Here is a 17371-nt window from a genome sequence, read left to right as displayed (position 1 = left end):
GGCAAAAGACTGTATCATAAGGCAGCAAAAATCCATCTGTGTTGTCCTATTTATGTGGTACAAATGCAAAAGGAGTGTGGCACATCATCAAGTTTCATGTCATTTACTGTGGGAGGAGCGGCACGCCATCCAAACTAAAAGAAACTGAAAGCATATGAGCTTTAAAGCATAAAAAGCACCATCAGCATATGAGAACTACAGACCCCTAGCACAGATGTTGTATAAAAATGAAAGCAGGCTTGAAGGGTGATGCAATGGTGAGCAAATGAACTATTTTACACCTCCTAAAATGCTATTTTCTTTTCAATAAAAATGTTAGCAAAAATTTTAATTTTTGTCACTTCTTATTTGATCAGCATTAGCCTCACAGCAACTGAAAAAGGTCAAAGTTATTCTAGGCCCACCATTTTTTTATAACTGACCATTCATAATAAAAAAGTCACTGAAACAGACTCTATTTCACATACCTAGATAACTTTTTCCTTCTGGTAGAGATTACAGAAGGTTCATATTGTTATTACATGTCTCTATCTTCTCTAGGAAAAGTAAAAGGATTGTCAGCATCAGAATGGAGCAGAAATAAATGGTCATAGTCCATAGAGTTTACTGCAAACTGAGTTAACAGCTCTGGGTTTTCCCCCTCTCACTGTGTTAAATACTAAGAGCAAAGAATGCTTAGCTAACCTATTTTTCTGAATTAGTATGTCAAAACTGTCAGAAATTATACAGGAGCAAGAATTTGTACCCTCCTGATTTAGATGTTCCAAACTCTGACCTTTTTATACCCCCCTCTTAAAGTCACACACATACCCCTAGTCCCCTCTTCTTTCCTACATTAAACTTCTGGCCCATCTCCAGAGCAGAGACTGCAGAGTAAGGAGGAATGAAACTATCTCCTTCAAGTGAACCCTTTCCTGTGGGAGGAATTTAATGCTCACAGTGGAGAGCCCTTCTAGTGCAGGATAGTTCTGGGATATGAATCAACCCTTCCGCAGGCACAGGGAAGAACAAAGGATAGGAATGCAGACAATGAGGAAATACTCTTTTTCTAACCCAGTTTTTCAATGGAGAAGTGTTGATTGTTTTTAAATTTCTTGATCCTGTGTTTGAAAAATTCTGGGTTCCACTAAAAAAAGTGAAAAGCACAACTTGAAATGGGTAGACATACTTAAAATGTTCTGAAAGTGCTAATTACTCTGAATGATGAAACAATATTAAGAGACCAAGAAAAAAGTAAAACAATGATTCTATAGTAAGCCAAAAATGAAAGTGATCCCTCTCATTCCAAAATAAAGAGGAATAAAAATACTTTTTTATTTGCAATGGTTTTTGTTCCATTTGCTGTAAATGGTCTTTGGAACACTTCTATAAGTAACAAATAAATCATTAGACTTTCAAAGTACATCAATACAATTGTTAATTGCATTTTTATGGTAAGTCAGAGCATAACAGTACCTTTGTTTAATCAACACAGTACATTTGAGCACTTGATATATGGTAAGCTATTTGAAGACTGTAAGTTATACAGACAAGCTATTTCATTGATATCAAGTAACACGGGAAGTCCAGACTTTCTGCATCCCTTCATGCAGAAAATGAAGGATTTAAACTCATCAGATTATGAATTCTAGCATATTCTATCCTAGTGCTTTGCAAAAACTGCACTTCAAGGCTGTTTTTAACTGCAGATCCAGATTTCAGCTCTCTCATTCTTCAGTTTCACATCATTTTGACTGCAGCCACATACAATTAGTGTTTATATTCACATACCAACAAGTCATAGAAAACAGAATAGAAATAATTGTGCTTCTCACTTTTCAAGCTTCTCTGCAATGGGCGAGAAGTTTTCCTTTAAGCAGCAGCCAAGTTATTCCATGAGTGCAGCATAGTTCCAGCCCACCACACAGTCTCATGAGGCTTTCTAGGTTTTACCTCAGAAATTCACACACTGAATATCGATGGAGCTTTGCAAGCCCAAGGCAGGCAGCATAGCTCTTTTCCTTGATAATTCCTGATGAATCTAATGTCTGCAAGCAGTAGTGAGGCCCCTATCCAACCCCAACATCTTCACTTCATTTGCTAACGAGGTGTTAAAATCCAGTTTGCTAGAGTTTTGTTATTGATACCTTTCTACAGATCAAAAAAAACTCCCACAGCACTTAGTCAAATGCTTTTACAAATAAAGGTTTTTGCGGTTTTACCTAGTCCAGAGTGCATGTTGACAAGCACAGAGGAAGAGCAGTCTCTATTTAATATTTTTGATGAGCCCTGTACACACACCACTTGCCAGGTCCTTAGATGATTTCATTTTCAGTGCTAGAAGCAAATTAAATCTTGTCCATGAGTTCTCACTATTAAGAGATTATCACTTATTGTTAATGAGATGAGCATGCATTCCCTTGCTGTCATTTGCTCAGCACAATACAGGGCTATTAGGAGTCCTTCCATGGCATTCAATGCTCAGACATCAGATGTCTCTGGGCAGTTTACCTAGAGAGAAAGTATCACATTAAAAGATCAGAGTGCTAAGTACTGGGAACAATTTAAGTGCAAATGTCATATCTAATAGTTCTTAAACCATCAGTTTGAGCTTTTAAAAATGCAGCAAGATATATACCCTACTGTTCTGTTTTGCCTCTGACACTGCATAAGCAAGGTCATTTCAGGTGATCTATATATAGAGAAAGATCTTAGTCTCTTGAATACTACACTGAAAAAACCCTGCATAATTGACTGCTACAGGGAGTGGATCCAGCTCATTATTTGAATTACACATCCATCTGTTTCAGTCAGGGAGGTTTACAAAGAGCTTGCAAGAGCTAGTTGAAATTGTTAAATAGCACATAAGATAATTTTAAACTATAGAAGAAATTTAATATGCATTTACTTTTGTGACTCAGCAATTTTAAAGGAAAGGAAAAAAAGTGTATTCTGCAATCCAGGTATTTTAAGGATCTTATCCTATCCTCTTTTTGTCCCTGGACTATCCATTATACTGAGCCAGGATTTTATGTATTACTTGCCCCTGTGCTTTCTAATTAATTTACTGTATCCAGTTTAGCCTGTCATTTTTCAGTATTAAACATTAAAACATTTTTTTTAAATCGTAACTTACATTAAAATATATTAAAAATATACTTCTTTTGCTGATGCATTTCTCTAAAATATTATGGAAAGGAAGAATGAAAACATTTCTCGCTATAGACTTGTGTCACATTTTATCAGCATTCAATTTCTTCATGTTTTGGCTATTAAGAGATTAGGCAGATTTTGACTACATGATTTTATGCAATCTGCTAATATGGCTCACATATAGAAATATCTCTTTATGTCTTCTTTTCTTTGCTCTTTGTATTAGCTGCTCTGAGATACCCACTGTGCCTGATGCTGAGGTCCAATCTATTGTGCCTTGTTTCTGATCTTTTACAAAATCACAACCTGGTTTTCATAATCTTGGATTTCTTATTATCTCAATGAGAATCATTAGTGCAATTTACTTTCTGCTTTATTTTTTATTGTGCATATATCATGCTTCAAATCTCTGATTCCCTTAAGGTCTAGATCCCCATAAATAGCTTACCTTTGTGATTTTTAGTCTAGATGCTAAATTCAGAATGTTGAAAGGTGTATTGTTTTGAAAACTTACATTTTCTATATGGTCTGGGAAAGTATCTCCACTGCTACACATATGTCCTGTCATAAAAAGAATAACTGGAATAACAGAGAAGTTGGGTAAATATTTTCAGATAAGATTTTAGAATTACCGGAGGATAGCTGACAAAGCAAGAATAGTCCATATACTCTTCCTGTATCTTCAATTCAAACAGAGTTTATTCTTAACCTTATAAGGTTATTCCTCATATGTCAGACTATTAATTGTTAGGTGTTCTTCCAGTTCAGCCTCTACTAGAACATATTACTTATGTTTGCAGTGGTGTTTATTTTGAGTATGACATGGTAGAATTTATTCTCCAAGCCAAATCATTAGAAAATGTATCTTGATTCCTCTCCTTCTAAACACCATTGAATCCATACCTCTGCATGTGTCCTTGCTATTTTTATTAAAAAAAAGCCAAATTTCCCCAGACCTACTTCAGGCCACTCTTACTTGGGGATACTTTTGCACCTTTTATATAATAGATGAGGTGGGAATTACCCAGTAAATATGCACTTGTGTCATCTATTATTAAAACTCACAGGCACACCAGTTTATTTCTGTCCAGAAGAATGGATAGAGATAACATGAATTTCTCTATTTTTAACCACAGAAAATACACCATCCCTAACCTACCAAATGTGCCTGTCTTACCTTCATTCTTTGGCCTGCTAGGTGCAGGTTAGCTCAATAATTAAGTATAGCAACCTTGTTATTCAGACAGAGATAAAGTGCAAGGACAGTCATTTATGATACCACCCTCACAGTAATTTTGTTCAGTTAACAATAAAACACAGATGTTATGAATCCTGGTCTACAGTTTCAAAATTGCAATGAATAACAGTTAACATTTCTACCCCACAGAGATAATTTCCCAATAGAAAGGTACATATTTTTCAGATGGGCCTGCCATTACCTCTTTGACTGCCCTCCTTCAATCACATGCTGTTATCAGACCAGGTCTCACCCACAAGGTCACAAGTCTTCTTCACAGCTCAGAGGAGACAGGACAACTTGCAATATCAGATGAACTCATGTTCTTTAAATGGGAGCAGAGGCAGAAGTTTATTTGAGGGGTACAAGGCATCAGCATTCCACTCTGCCCAGGCTCAGAACATTGCTTGTGAGGGTCATGATATAAAGATGAACCCTGAAGAGTCAGGCTGCCTCTGTGTCCGCCACTTAGTTTTTAATAACTGTCAAGAGAGCAAAATAACTCAGTCTACTACCTGCCCATGCCTTCATTCACCCACTCCTTTTTTTTTTTGCCAGTTATTTACATAACTTGCTTGAATAAGCAATGTCTCAAAACAAGTCTTTGAAATTACTCCCAGAGAACCAATGCTTGTCATTCAGCAGGCCGGTGTTCTGGCCCATAAGTCCACCTGTCCTCGAGAAATTGCAAGGTTAGACCAACCTTTAGCCTTTTCTCAGCAGAATGGCAGGTTTCCAGATTGACAGTGGCCTGCAGCTGACAATGCCTACGCTTCCAGCTGTGGTGAAGGACAAAAATGCTCATGTGAATCCCTCCTCTTTTACATTAAACTGAAATGAGACCAAAATATAAATAACTGCACTGATTAGAACCAGGTTTCAGATGGATCAGCCTTGATCTTTACCATTAAAATGTCATAACTGTTGCAGACTATTCTGCATAGTGGATTTTGGGAAATGTAAAAAGACTGGAGGTGTTCACCTAATATCACACATTTTTTTCCTATCATAAAGGAAAACTGCTGCTTCATGTAGAGTCCAAATCAAAACAACATTTCTGAGTTCAATGTTTCTTTCTATATTGATTTGGTTCTGTACTGAGCTCAGCTGTTCTGATTCATTGGTAAATGGCACAATATTTAGTGCAAATGTCACATAGTCATTCTTAGGAATGCAGATACTATACAATATCTGAGATAGGTGCTCTCAACAAAATTTCTCAAGTGTCATTCCCTGAGAATACAAGGAAGAGGGAAGAATATTCTCCTATATAGTTCTGTTTCTCTTCAAATATCATTTCAGACACAGTGATAGAGAAGAAGAACCAACTATTCTGAGTAATACTTAGGGTTCTGAGAAATGCATACTTAAAGACAAGACAGTTTTCAAGCTTTTAGTTTTCAGATTGAACACTAAAAAAAAGATTTTGCAAAGAAGCAATTCCTCTGAATATAGCATTACTGAAAAAATCCATTGAACAAAATTGAAAGATTAAACAGACTTTAGTTCCTGCTAAGCTTAATAAAACTGGAAAAAATAAATATCCAGAGTCATAGGCTTCAGCATGGAAAAGCATGGAAAACCATACTCTTTTAGGGTATATTAGGGTTTCCTAATACTTAGGAAAGTATTCCGATTCAGGCTGTCATTTAAGTATTTGATCAGTTTAAGATACAGCATAGTCTGATGATTTTCCTTCAGAATTTTGACACATTATTTTCAATGCCTGACATTATCTCAGTCGTTTTTCATTGAAACACCTGAGATACTTTAATAACAGAGCAAAAGATATCTGAATGGTGTTTGGAATATGTGTCTAACACCAGTTGCATGAAAAACAACTGTCTCCTCCAGGCTGTTCAGCATGGCAGCAGAACTACCACTGCCTTTTGTCCCTGAAGCCTCGGATTCAGGCGCCTCATCTGTTTATCTGAAATGGGAAGTCAAGTTCAATCCAGCATGGAAGTCTGCTCATTCCTCTCACACTTCTGAGTGCAGACTATTTAGGCTGCCAATTCAATAAAAAAAATCAAGTACAATGCAAGAAAAGTATATTTTCTAAGTTGTTTATTTAAAAGAAAATCTTTAACCAATTTAAGAGAATAAAAAAGAGCATATATATTTCAGGCCACTTTATAGGTATGAAAATGTCAGCTCATAAGATCACATAATTGTGTATTATTCTACATGCCACAGAATTTCTATTTATTAGGACCTTTAAAGCAGACACTCAATATTCCATGGAATTGACTAGTTTAGAATAAAAGATTCACAACACTCTAAAATGCTCTGAAGAGACATTTGAAGTTCAAGGGGAAGGCTACCCTTGTTAAAAGCCCTGAGTAGCTCAAAAACTAGGCTTAAGTCACTACAGTATTCCATACTTGTACTGTGCTCTGTGAACACAACCTCTCAGTAATCCAAATGGGACTGTAGGTGTCCATACGGTTCCACAAGATAACTCCATTAAGTTACTGGTGCTTCTGGACTTATTCAGATCCTGTGTTTGACTGGAACAACAATGTGTATATCAACCCTACTGAAAAAGAAAAGATACCCTAGGTTGTTGTTCTTCTCTGACAGCTCCCTTAGGAAATAATACAAAAGTATTCATTATTTATATACAAGCCAGCATGTCAACACATTTTTAGATAACTCTCTGTACATTTTTCTTTTTAGCTATGGAAACTACAGAATAAATTATATATGACAATTGTGGCTATTCTAAGAAACTTGGTATTGCACAATTGACAATCTACAAATTAGATGTAAAATGCCGCCTGGAATTGATATTTCTTGGTATGCTGTTTATGTTCCTAACCATCTTGTGCCACTATCTGTATAAAATTAAGATTAAATCTATTCAACATAGCCTTCTGTGTTCTGATAATATCTGTCCACTTTGTGCACTTTCAGATGTCCTGAGGTGATAAGCCAGATGTTGGAAGGTTGTATTTTACTTCAAAACCTGCAGGTATAGAGCAAACATATTCTGCTATGCATACCATCTGGTACCTGTTTTTTACCAGAGAACAGAGTGTGTTTAATCATTAAATCAAATCCTGTAGTAGTTAAATCAAATTAATTTGTATGGATATATTCATTTTCCCCCCTATGGTTTTTCCTATCAAAGTAATCTGGTTACTTTATGTGACAGCAAATGAAGTCACTGGACCAAATTCTTCACTTAGATACAAACACATAACCAGCAGGAAGTTGTACAAATGTAAGTGTTCACAGGATTATCAGATATGAACAATAACTATGTTTAATAAAAGTATCTTACCTACATGGCAAAGTATCGTCTTCTATTTTTCTAATTTGATCTTCATTATTTAATTAGTAAATCAAAATTAACTCAATATTAGTTTTAAAGATATGCATCAATGTTCTTCAACTAATTTTCCTGCAATATGGATCTAATAACTTTTATTTTCTAATGCTGGTCAAAATTCAAATGAAAAAACTTTTATTATTTCTCTGAGAGTTTCAATAAACAAAGATTTTTTCAAAGAACAAATAAGTTTTAGAACTGTTGCTTAATAACCTGTTCTCTCCATTCTTCACTTCACTGGTTTCTGCCGTCTTTTTACTGCAATTAACGATAGAACACAACAGTTAATTATAGATATATAGGTTGAATTTTTGTTAAGAAAAGATAAAGTACATTAATTGAATTTTTTGGTGCAAAGATTTGGTACAGAGAGATGTTTACCTCTCAGCTCAAGAAGTAATATTTCCACAGGATTATTTTCCTCATCTGGCCTGAGATGCTCATGTCATAGAGGTGTTGATCATTGTGAATTAGTTTGCAGCTTTAATCACATTTTAGTTTCATTGCATTCTGTGGTTATTTTATAAGCAAGCCCACCTTATCAGAAAGACCTGTCATGTTCTCATACACTTCATGTTCCTTTCCCAGGCAGACAGGTAGTTGCTAAAATAAATAAATTGGACAGTTTGAAGAGCCTGACTTAAATAGCAGTATTAAATGGCATATAGTGGCTGAGCAACCACAATATAGATAAGAATGACAGTGAACAGATTAGGGTGATTACCCAGAGTAAATGAAATCATTATGGTTACCAAATATTACTGGAAGACATTCTGTCAGGACAGCAGTCTGCTATGAATTTGCACATTTGTTTAATACAGACAAGCCAGAAATATTCGCTTCACAGGTAGAGAGTGCAAACGTAGCAGCACTGATCATATACCCAACTTTGCATGCAATAGCCACTAAATTAGTGAGAAAATGGCTAAAGATGATGAGTATTTTACATTGTCTTTGCTAAATCTCAAGCAATAATAGCAAAGCTGATCATTGAAATTAACCTTGCATGAGGGTACTGTTCAATAGTCTTAGTTAAGCGGAAGAATAAATTAGAACAGATTAGGTACAAAGTTTTAATTTCCAAAGGCAAATTGCTAAATTAAGCAAACTGGTCAAAGGAATTACTTATGCTGAAGGGGTTTTTTGCCAGTGAAAAGAAAGTCTGAAATTTCTTTTAAGCAGATTTGCAAAAAGTACCTAGAATGTGCATACCAAACAAATAGAAAAAAATTTAAGGAAATATTCTGTATTAACTTGAGTGGCCATCTTGAAAAGTGAAAATTGAGTTTCACATTATTTAATAAAAAAGTTTATTGCATGTTTCTCAATAAATCAGTACAAATTTATACGTGCATACATTTTTTTTAATAAAGATTGCAAGTTTGAAATTAAAAACTTGCAATCCATTCCTCACTCAAATGGAAACATTATTTGGTCATTAGGAAAAGTGGACCTGAAAAGCTGACAATTGGTGATCCATACAAATAATTTTGCAGAAGCTGGAAGGCTGCAATTAAGATGCATATCTCACTTTTCCCTTTGATATCAAGTTCTCTTCAGGTGTCACCACACTACATATGGAGAATATTTTTTGAGTTCCTAGTTCTTTCACCTTCAAGATTTTTGCATAATGAGATTCACTTCTATTCATCTGGTTTTTCTCAGAAAAAGCGATTAATTACCCATTCCTTTCTTATAGGCATCCTTAGGTTGGATTCAAGTGATTAAAGACAATTAATGAACAGAAATGCTAAATGTTTCTTCTTGTCCAGAGTTTTAGATAGTGGTCAGACCCTCCTGACATAGAACTGACCTACATCTGAATGAGTTCTTGGTCTTAAATCATAACACCCTCAACAGCACCAAATGCTGGCTCCATTCACAACTGCCATAGCAAGTAGAAAAATTTCATTATGCATGAAAAGGCTGCATGATTTTCAGGGAAATTATCATTTCCTACACAATCCAAAGCTTCTGCTAGTCTTTAAGATGCTGATAGCAGGACTTCCAGGTGCTGTCAGATTTTGAGCTGTTTGCAATCCCTGACCTGAGGTGAGCAGACAACCCTCCACTGTGGCATCCTGCACTAGAAGTACTGACTGTCTCTCTGCATTGCCCTTTCACTGATCTACAGGCTTAATTCACTCCCAGATCTTGCTTTATTTTTCCAGGATATTTTTAGAGTCATAAACACCTCTCTAGGCATAACAGATGAACCTGAAAGTGGAGAGAACTGATGCTATTTTGCTTTCCTTATACTTCTTTTTGTTCAGCACTGTAAGACAGAGGGTGATAGAAAGATGTGTGAAATCTATTTAACTACAAGTTCTTACTCATTCAAAGCAAGAATTTTTGCTAAACTTGCTAAACCACACTAAGGAAGTTTTTGGACCAATTTACAAAAAATCTCTCTCAAACAACTTTAGCTGCTCAGAAACACCAGGGGTAGTCTTTTAGTCTTTGTGCTTTATTATAGGAATGCCAGGAGAAGGCTTTGAATTATATTGATGGGATTTAGTGATGAATGATTTAGAGATTATGTGATTCAGTAATGTGGCTCAAATATGAGCTAGAAAGCTGAATGATAATGAACCTGGAAAAGCTGAGTTATTTAATGATTTAGATGTGATATGTATGATATATCACTTACATATGGTATATCAGCTAACAGATTCAAACAGATGCTTGGATTGCTTCTTAATAATTACAAACAAGGGTTCACCAACTGTTGAGGACAGAGCATTAGAAACCAGTCAGACACTGATTTTTAATTACTAGGCCTTTGATTTTCCTCTAAGTTTTATTCTAGGCTCTGGCAATTATTTTCGTGATATTGTGTAACTTAACTCTGCCATATTTTTCCAACCTGGCAGCCACAGACTGTTATTTGGAAATAAGATAACAAAAGATTAAAAAAAACTGTATTTGAAGAAATAAGAAACCTCACACAGTCAAGGAAGGAAACAAAATTAATAAGCCATGGAGGAGCAACTAAAAGTTGCTACAATAAAATATCCCATTTAAGATTATTGTTATTTTTGTGACATAACATTTTTCATAAAACTGCTGTTGAGTCCTCTGGTTTTATCACGGCTGTATAACAACAACAACAAAAAAAAAAGGATTTCACTTCATGATTTTCACTTTTATATTCCCTTTGGTGTAGTCCTACCAAAATCTAAAGGTTCATGGACAACCCACAGAACACTGAGGATAGAGTCCCCAAATTGCCCACAGTGGAATGTAACAAAACCTGTGTTCAGTTAAACTGTGGCCATTGAAGCTTAGTAGGATTGCACTCGGCAGACATGAAGAGGGTGGTGTGACAGCATGGCCTGGCCAGGCTCATTCCAGCATCTGAGCACAGCTGGCAGCGGCAGCATGGGAATACTCCCAGTGAGTGAGTGAGTGAGTGACAGCAAAGTGTAGAGGGACTAGCTGGCTCACAGAGATGTATAGATTTCCTCAAAGTAGTCAGGTCTGTAGAGTAACTGTAAGTATAACTGCCAAATTCCACATGTGTGGTTGCACAAAATAACCCTTAAATAAAGCTGACTGAATTTTCTCTCACTGTGATAACAAGACATTTTGCTGTGCCATAGGGCTGAGCTATTCACTTTCCTTAACAAGTGTTTCTGTCATTAGCTTTTAAAGTAACCTGAATGAAGTCAAAAGAAGCCTATGGCTAAGCAGCTGTCGAAGAACTGTGCACATGGAAGGTCGAGGATGTCTGTGCAATGAACAGGACCTTTTGTAATGTTTCCTTTCACAAGGATTTAAAGGACAACTTAAATATATATGGAGTCAATACAACCTCAGATCTCTACTATACACACATATATATACTTAAGTATTTTGACATATATATGAGTTTAATGTTGAAATAGCCAATTGACCAAAAATGTGAAGAGAATAATAAAAAAAAAATTAAAAGCTGTCTTATTCATTTTGAGGTGTCATACAGTTCTACGGTTCATATTGATGTAAAGCTGTAACAACTGTGCAACAGAATAACATGCATTATTTTTTAATGACATTACCTAGTTGTGAAAACAGTGTCGGATTTGGTTCTCTGTTGATATGGTGAAAATGTAATTTTATACAGTCTACTAATCTCAGCGAAGTTATCCCCTCTGTTCACAGGTGATAAGCATCCAGACCACAATGGACAACTCATACTGCAAATATTTCTGCATATTTTTGTCATTTAGCTGTTTATGTCCTTGTCTTTTCCATGTCTGTTGCACTTACTGCACTGCCTTTGCAAAAGGGCAGGCAGTGAGCTGCTATTTCCCAGTGATCTCAGACCTGCCATCTGAAATAGAACATTGCAAAATTGTTCAAGTAGACATTGCTGGGATTCTAACAGAACATTCATGAGAGATATTTTATATGCTCTGAAATACTTTCTCCTGTGCCTGTCAACAGCCATCAAGCTGAAAAATAAGGTCAGAGTTACAAGCACAAGGTCTGAAGTACAGTCTATCATTTGAAATAAGCAGATTAATAAAATTAATGAAACCAGAAAAAAGTAGCAAAACAAATCTACCTCTTCTTGCATGGTTTTAGGAAAGTGTAAATTAAAGATGGTCAAAATTTTCCAGATTTTAAGGTTTTGCTATGCACTTTAAATAACACAGCTGTCAATATGACTAGGATCATGGAAATGACACTATTATATAAAAGGGTAATTTATTTTGCCTCTTAAATGAAAACTTTAGTTGCAAATTACCCTAAATGGTCAGAAACCCTGATGCCTTTACAGAAATCATGGCATTTTTCCTGTTGAGTTGGCCATAGAGCTTAATGTCTTGATCCAGGAAAGAAACTTAGTGCATGCCAAAGGACAGAAGTTGTTTTCTGAGCCAAGAATGGGATCTAAGGGTTTGATAAGTATGGAATCCTAACAGTGTTGATAGTTATGGGATCTAAGAGAGTAGAAGAACCAGCCAAAATGTTTTAAGTCACTGGTGCCAGGTCTCAGATCCTCTTCTCTGCAAGAGATTCCTCAGGACTGAATTCTTCAAGTGTCAAGCCAACTTTCACTCATGTTATTGTGAAATTCTTCCACTTAGTTGAGGAAAGAATGGATAAAAAGTAATTGGCTACCCTTACAAAATAAGCAGAATAAATCTTCTCTATTTGCACAGCTCAACTTTCTCTTTAAAAATCTCACCATCGTAGCTAAATTTCCTTCAGCACTTTGAAAGCTGTTAGAGGATGTTTCACAGATACCGCTGCAACAAATTCAGTTTTTCTATCATGCATTTTTGCTATAAGCTCTCAGAGAATCATGGAAAAGATTCTAAAAACTGCATTTGTGTCACTGTCAAGGCAGGACGGGAAGGAAGAGACTGGATTCAGAAGGCTGTGAGAGTAAAAACTCCGATTTATTCAAAATACACTGCTCTTTTATACAGAGCTTCGTGAGGACTAACTCCATTGGTTCTGAAGTGAAAACAACGCACACCATTGGTGCAAAGTGCTTGACACACAGTGATAGAACTTAACTATAAACAATGTGAAAAACAAGAGAGCTAAAGAATTATTTACATTCTTCTCTAGCTCTTTCCCAGGCTTTTGCCTGGCTAGGATTTCTCAGTTTCTTTCTTTGACTAAATTTGAGACCCACACATTTGTACCTGAAAAAAGATTTTTATGTCATCAAAGCTCATCTGCACACCCACAAAAGAGTGCTGAAGTTCATTTCAAGATTTATATCTGTGATGTTTAGGGGACAAGGCAAAGGTGGGGAAAGAAAGCGATCTAGACAATTTTGGGAGGAGCAAGTGTGAGGATAAGAGACAGAGAGGCCAGTCAGGCACAGTTCTCTCCTTGGTATGCATCTCTGGCCAGAGCTGCACCTGACCCGCTCAGCCCGTCCCATCTTCTTTCAAAATTTCTTTCAGTGAGGGACTCTCTACTGAGTGTGTCTGTAGTGGGGTCTGGGTGCCAGCAATTGCAGTCAGACCATGAGCCAGGAATTCCATGTGCCTGTGTGGATGTGGCTGGAGAGGTTTGAGAAGGTGAAACCCAGTGGCAGCTTTGGGTATGTGTATATGTGTGTGTCTCTGAGAGCACCAGAGACACCAGGGTCTGCACCAGCAGCTGCAGTGAGGCTGCAGCCTCAGGGGCTTGTATGTGCAGGTGACAGCAACTGAGAAGACTGAGATCTAGTGCCAAGTTGTACATGTATATAAATACATATATATGTATATATACACACATATATATTTTCGCTGGGGTATCTCCATCCCACACAACAGATGGAAGTGAGATGAGCTCCGTATGAATGTTCTGGGTTGGATCTGTGTAGCCAGCCATGTTTATATGTGATGGATGGTCCTATGTGTGCACTCTGTGCATGTGCACCCTGAGAATATGTGCTCAGTCTCGCTACTGGCTGGACCTGATACCCATTTCAGGGCTATCAGATCCAGCAAATTAGAAATTCGCTGCACCAATATGTTAAATGTTTTTTTAGTGACTATCTTAGTTCATTGCCCCAGTTCTTTAAACACTTTAAATTAGTCTCTTCTGGCACTTGTTTCATAATTGCATTGATAAATTCTGTTTTAAAAAACAGTTCAAAGTATTTCTAGAATGTACAGCCAACTATATTTTTCTTCTTTGGAAGACCTTTAAATTTGAGGATATTTATCTATTTAAGTATTTTCATCTTCAGTGTTGAACTCTCCTGGAGCTCTGAGTATTATGAATATCAGAAGAAAGCTTTCTAAAATGATTTTTTAAAATTAGCACAAGAACAATTACATGTTCTGCTTATCAGTAATAAAAAGGGAACTTCAGGAGAAAGTTCAAGGTTTTTATCTGTAGTGGGATTTTTTAATAAACATAGGGGAACTTTTTAGAAAATGTTAACCTTATCATTTTTCAGTCTTCTCTCTAATTTGCATGTGACATTATGTTCTTTTCCAGACAAGTCTAAGGATTTCTAATTGACATTGACAGGAATATCCTCACATTTCCTTAGGTAGAATTTAATTTGAAATATGCATTAATTCTGTAATGAGTCAGCATTTCTGGATGGATGTTCCAACATGAAGAATTTTGCTGTGTAAATCTCTTAGCAACTGAGAAATTACAGCCTTAATTTTATTTTAAAATTCCTGTGTTTAATAAATCTATTTTTTTTTCTGTTGCACTATGGAGCAATTATATGAATTATCAAGGCTTGCCTTGGACTCTTGATAATTCAACTGTCTTATACATAAAAACTGCGAGAAGGATGGTGAGAGAATCCCTGGACAAGCAAGAATTATCAACTGCCAGGGTCTTTTGGTTGCTGAGCCCATTACAGCCCCTGCAAAGGCACCAGCAGGCAGGAGAGACCAGCAAGCACAATCCCAGAGCTCCCCAGAGCTGCTGGGTCCAGGGAACGGTCACATATGCGAGGTGACAGGCGCCTCTGAGAAGTGAGGACAGGGTGAAGGCAAGGACAAGCACAGCTTTCCTTCCCACTCCTCCTTAGCAGCAGAAAACTGGCAAAGCCAGCTCCTCCTGTTCTCCCTCCCCCGTGGTTTTGCTTAATGCTGCTGAGCAGGCTGGAGCCAGTTCTGTGTTCTTTAGTTCCTGTGAGGATATGAGCCATTCTCCTAGGATAAAATCTGAGAAAGCGTGGTTGCTTGAATGAGAGTTTTGCCTCTTGATAGATATTGTGTGAAGAAATGCAGGCCAAAAAAATTAAAGAGATCAGCTGTTTTAATAGTTAAGTAACTCATACAGTACCTTCAAGACAGACAGACAACCAGTGACAATTAAATATTTTCATACAGGATTGTAGCAGCCTTGCAGAAGCTCTCACAGTCCTGTAGTGTCATTCACAGTCTAGCAGGGGACATTTCTAAGCAAAAAATCTAGTTTGAATAGTCTAAACACTGTTCCATTTTTGTATTTCTGTTTCAGAAGCTCTCAGATTTGCTAAGGAGACAGCATGGTCAAGGACCTCCTGACCATAATATTGGCAGAATTCCTTTCTTTCTCCTTTATTCAAAGCAAGGTCACTGTAAAAAATATTCATAGGCTTTTCAGTACTGAAAGGAATCAAATATCCAATGCTGCAGAGTTCCTTGGCACACTGTATTTCTATAAACTCAAATAGTGCAAAGTGTAAGGTTCTATTCCAATGGTGCCACAGTTTCAATGTATCAAATTTGACACTTTTTCAATAAAATAGGCTAAATTTAGATAAGCATATGCTCATGCTGACAAACTAGCTTCTCCTTGATATGTGTTTCATGAAAGAGTACAAGAGGGCCTTGAAGTTTAATTAGTCTTAAATTAATTCAAAATATTGTATTAAATTACAGGAGAAAGGTCAAGTTGTTGAGCAAACAGCAAGAATGAATATTTTTTACTCAATGCACAAAGATTCAGCTGTAAAAATTCCATTAATGTTAATAGGAGTCATGCTGCCAAATTCAAAAATCACGCTGTAAATATTTTACCTGTCTATGCTCTTACTGCAGTCTAATAAAACTTGTCCAGTTAAAGCCCCTTCTCTCTTGACTGCCTGCTAAGCAAAGTTGAAGAGTACACACATATGAACAGAGAAGTACTATTCTGCACTGGGGCAGCATCACCTTGAGTCCTGTGTGCACTTTTGGGCACCACAATATACAAGAGACGTGAAGCTGTTAGAGAATGTACAAAGAAAGGCCACGAGGATGGGGAAGGCTCTGGAGAAGTGCCTGAGGTCACTTATTCTGTTCAGCCTGAAGAAAAGGAGACTCAGAGGAGACCTTATTGCAGTCTGCAGCTTCCCTGTGAGATGAGGAGGGGCAGTCACTGATCTCTGTGGCAACAGTGACAGACCGAGGGAATGTCATGAAACTGAGAGGAGGTTTAGGCTGGATCTCAGGAAAATGTTCTTCACTCAGAGGGTGTTTGGGCACTGCACAGACTCCCCAGGGACGTGGTCACAGCACCAGCCTGGCAGAGCTCAAGAAGAATTTGGACACAGCTCTCAGGCACAGGGTGTGACTCTTGGGGTGTCCTGTACAGAGCCAGGAGTGGGACTGCCTGATCCTTACGGATCCCTTCCAACTCAGCATAGTCTGTGATTCTATGAAGTATTTTATCACTAGAGATGTATTTATAATTTGTGCTTCAGCAACTTAAGATGAGCAAGTGTCACAGTTACATTTCAATCTTTCCATCATTGTAAGAGATTTTTAAACTAGTTTTTAGTTTGAAAAACTAAAAATGTAATGATTTTAAATAAATTCTTCTTTTTAGTAACTGATACTGGCTTTTTCTTAGCATGACTCTCAACAATATACAATGATAATGTATTCACTTATGTGTGATTAGGCCATAAAGACTGATTTAATTCAGTGTATGTTATTTATAAGATCAGTGTCACTCTAAAATTCACTTCTTTTTCAATGTGCCTCATTAAGCATTATGATTCTCTTGATTGTTCATGCTCTGTGGTCCTTTTGGTTCAAAGTAAGCTGAATTTGAGCTATAGATCACATAGATGAAGGCAGATAAAATTTTCAGTCTCCACTAACATAAAAATTACATTAATAAATGCAGAAAATATAATTTCTAAAAATGAAATAATAATTAAATTATGTTTTACCATTTTTTAAATAAAACTCCCACACACTAAATAAAATATAATTGGATGCCTTGTACATGTT

The sequence above is a fragment of the Lonchura striata genome, chromosome 5 (assembly GCF_050655825.1).
Source record: "Lonchura striata isolate lonStrDom1 chromosome 5, ASM5065582v1, whole genome shotgun sequence".
Taxonomy (NCBI): Eukaryota; Metazoa; Chordata; class Aves; order Passeriformes; family Estrildidae; genus Lonchura; species Lonchura striata.
Note: the sequence above shows the minus strand (reverse complement) of the source record.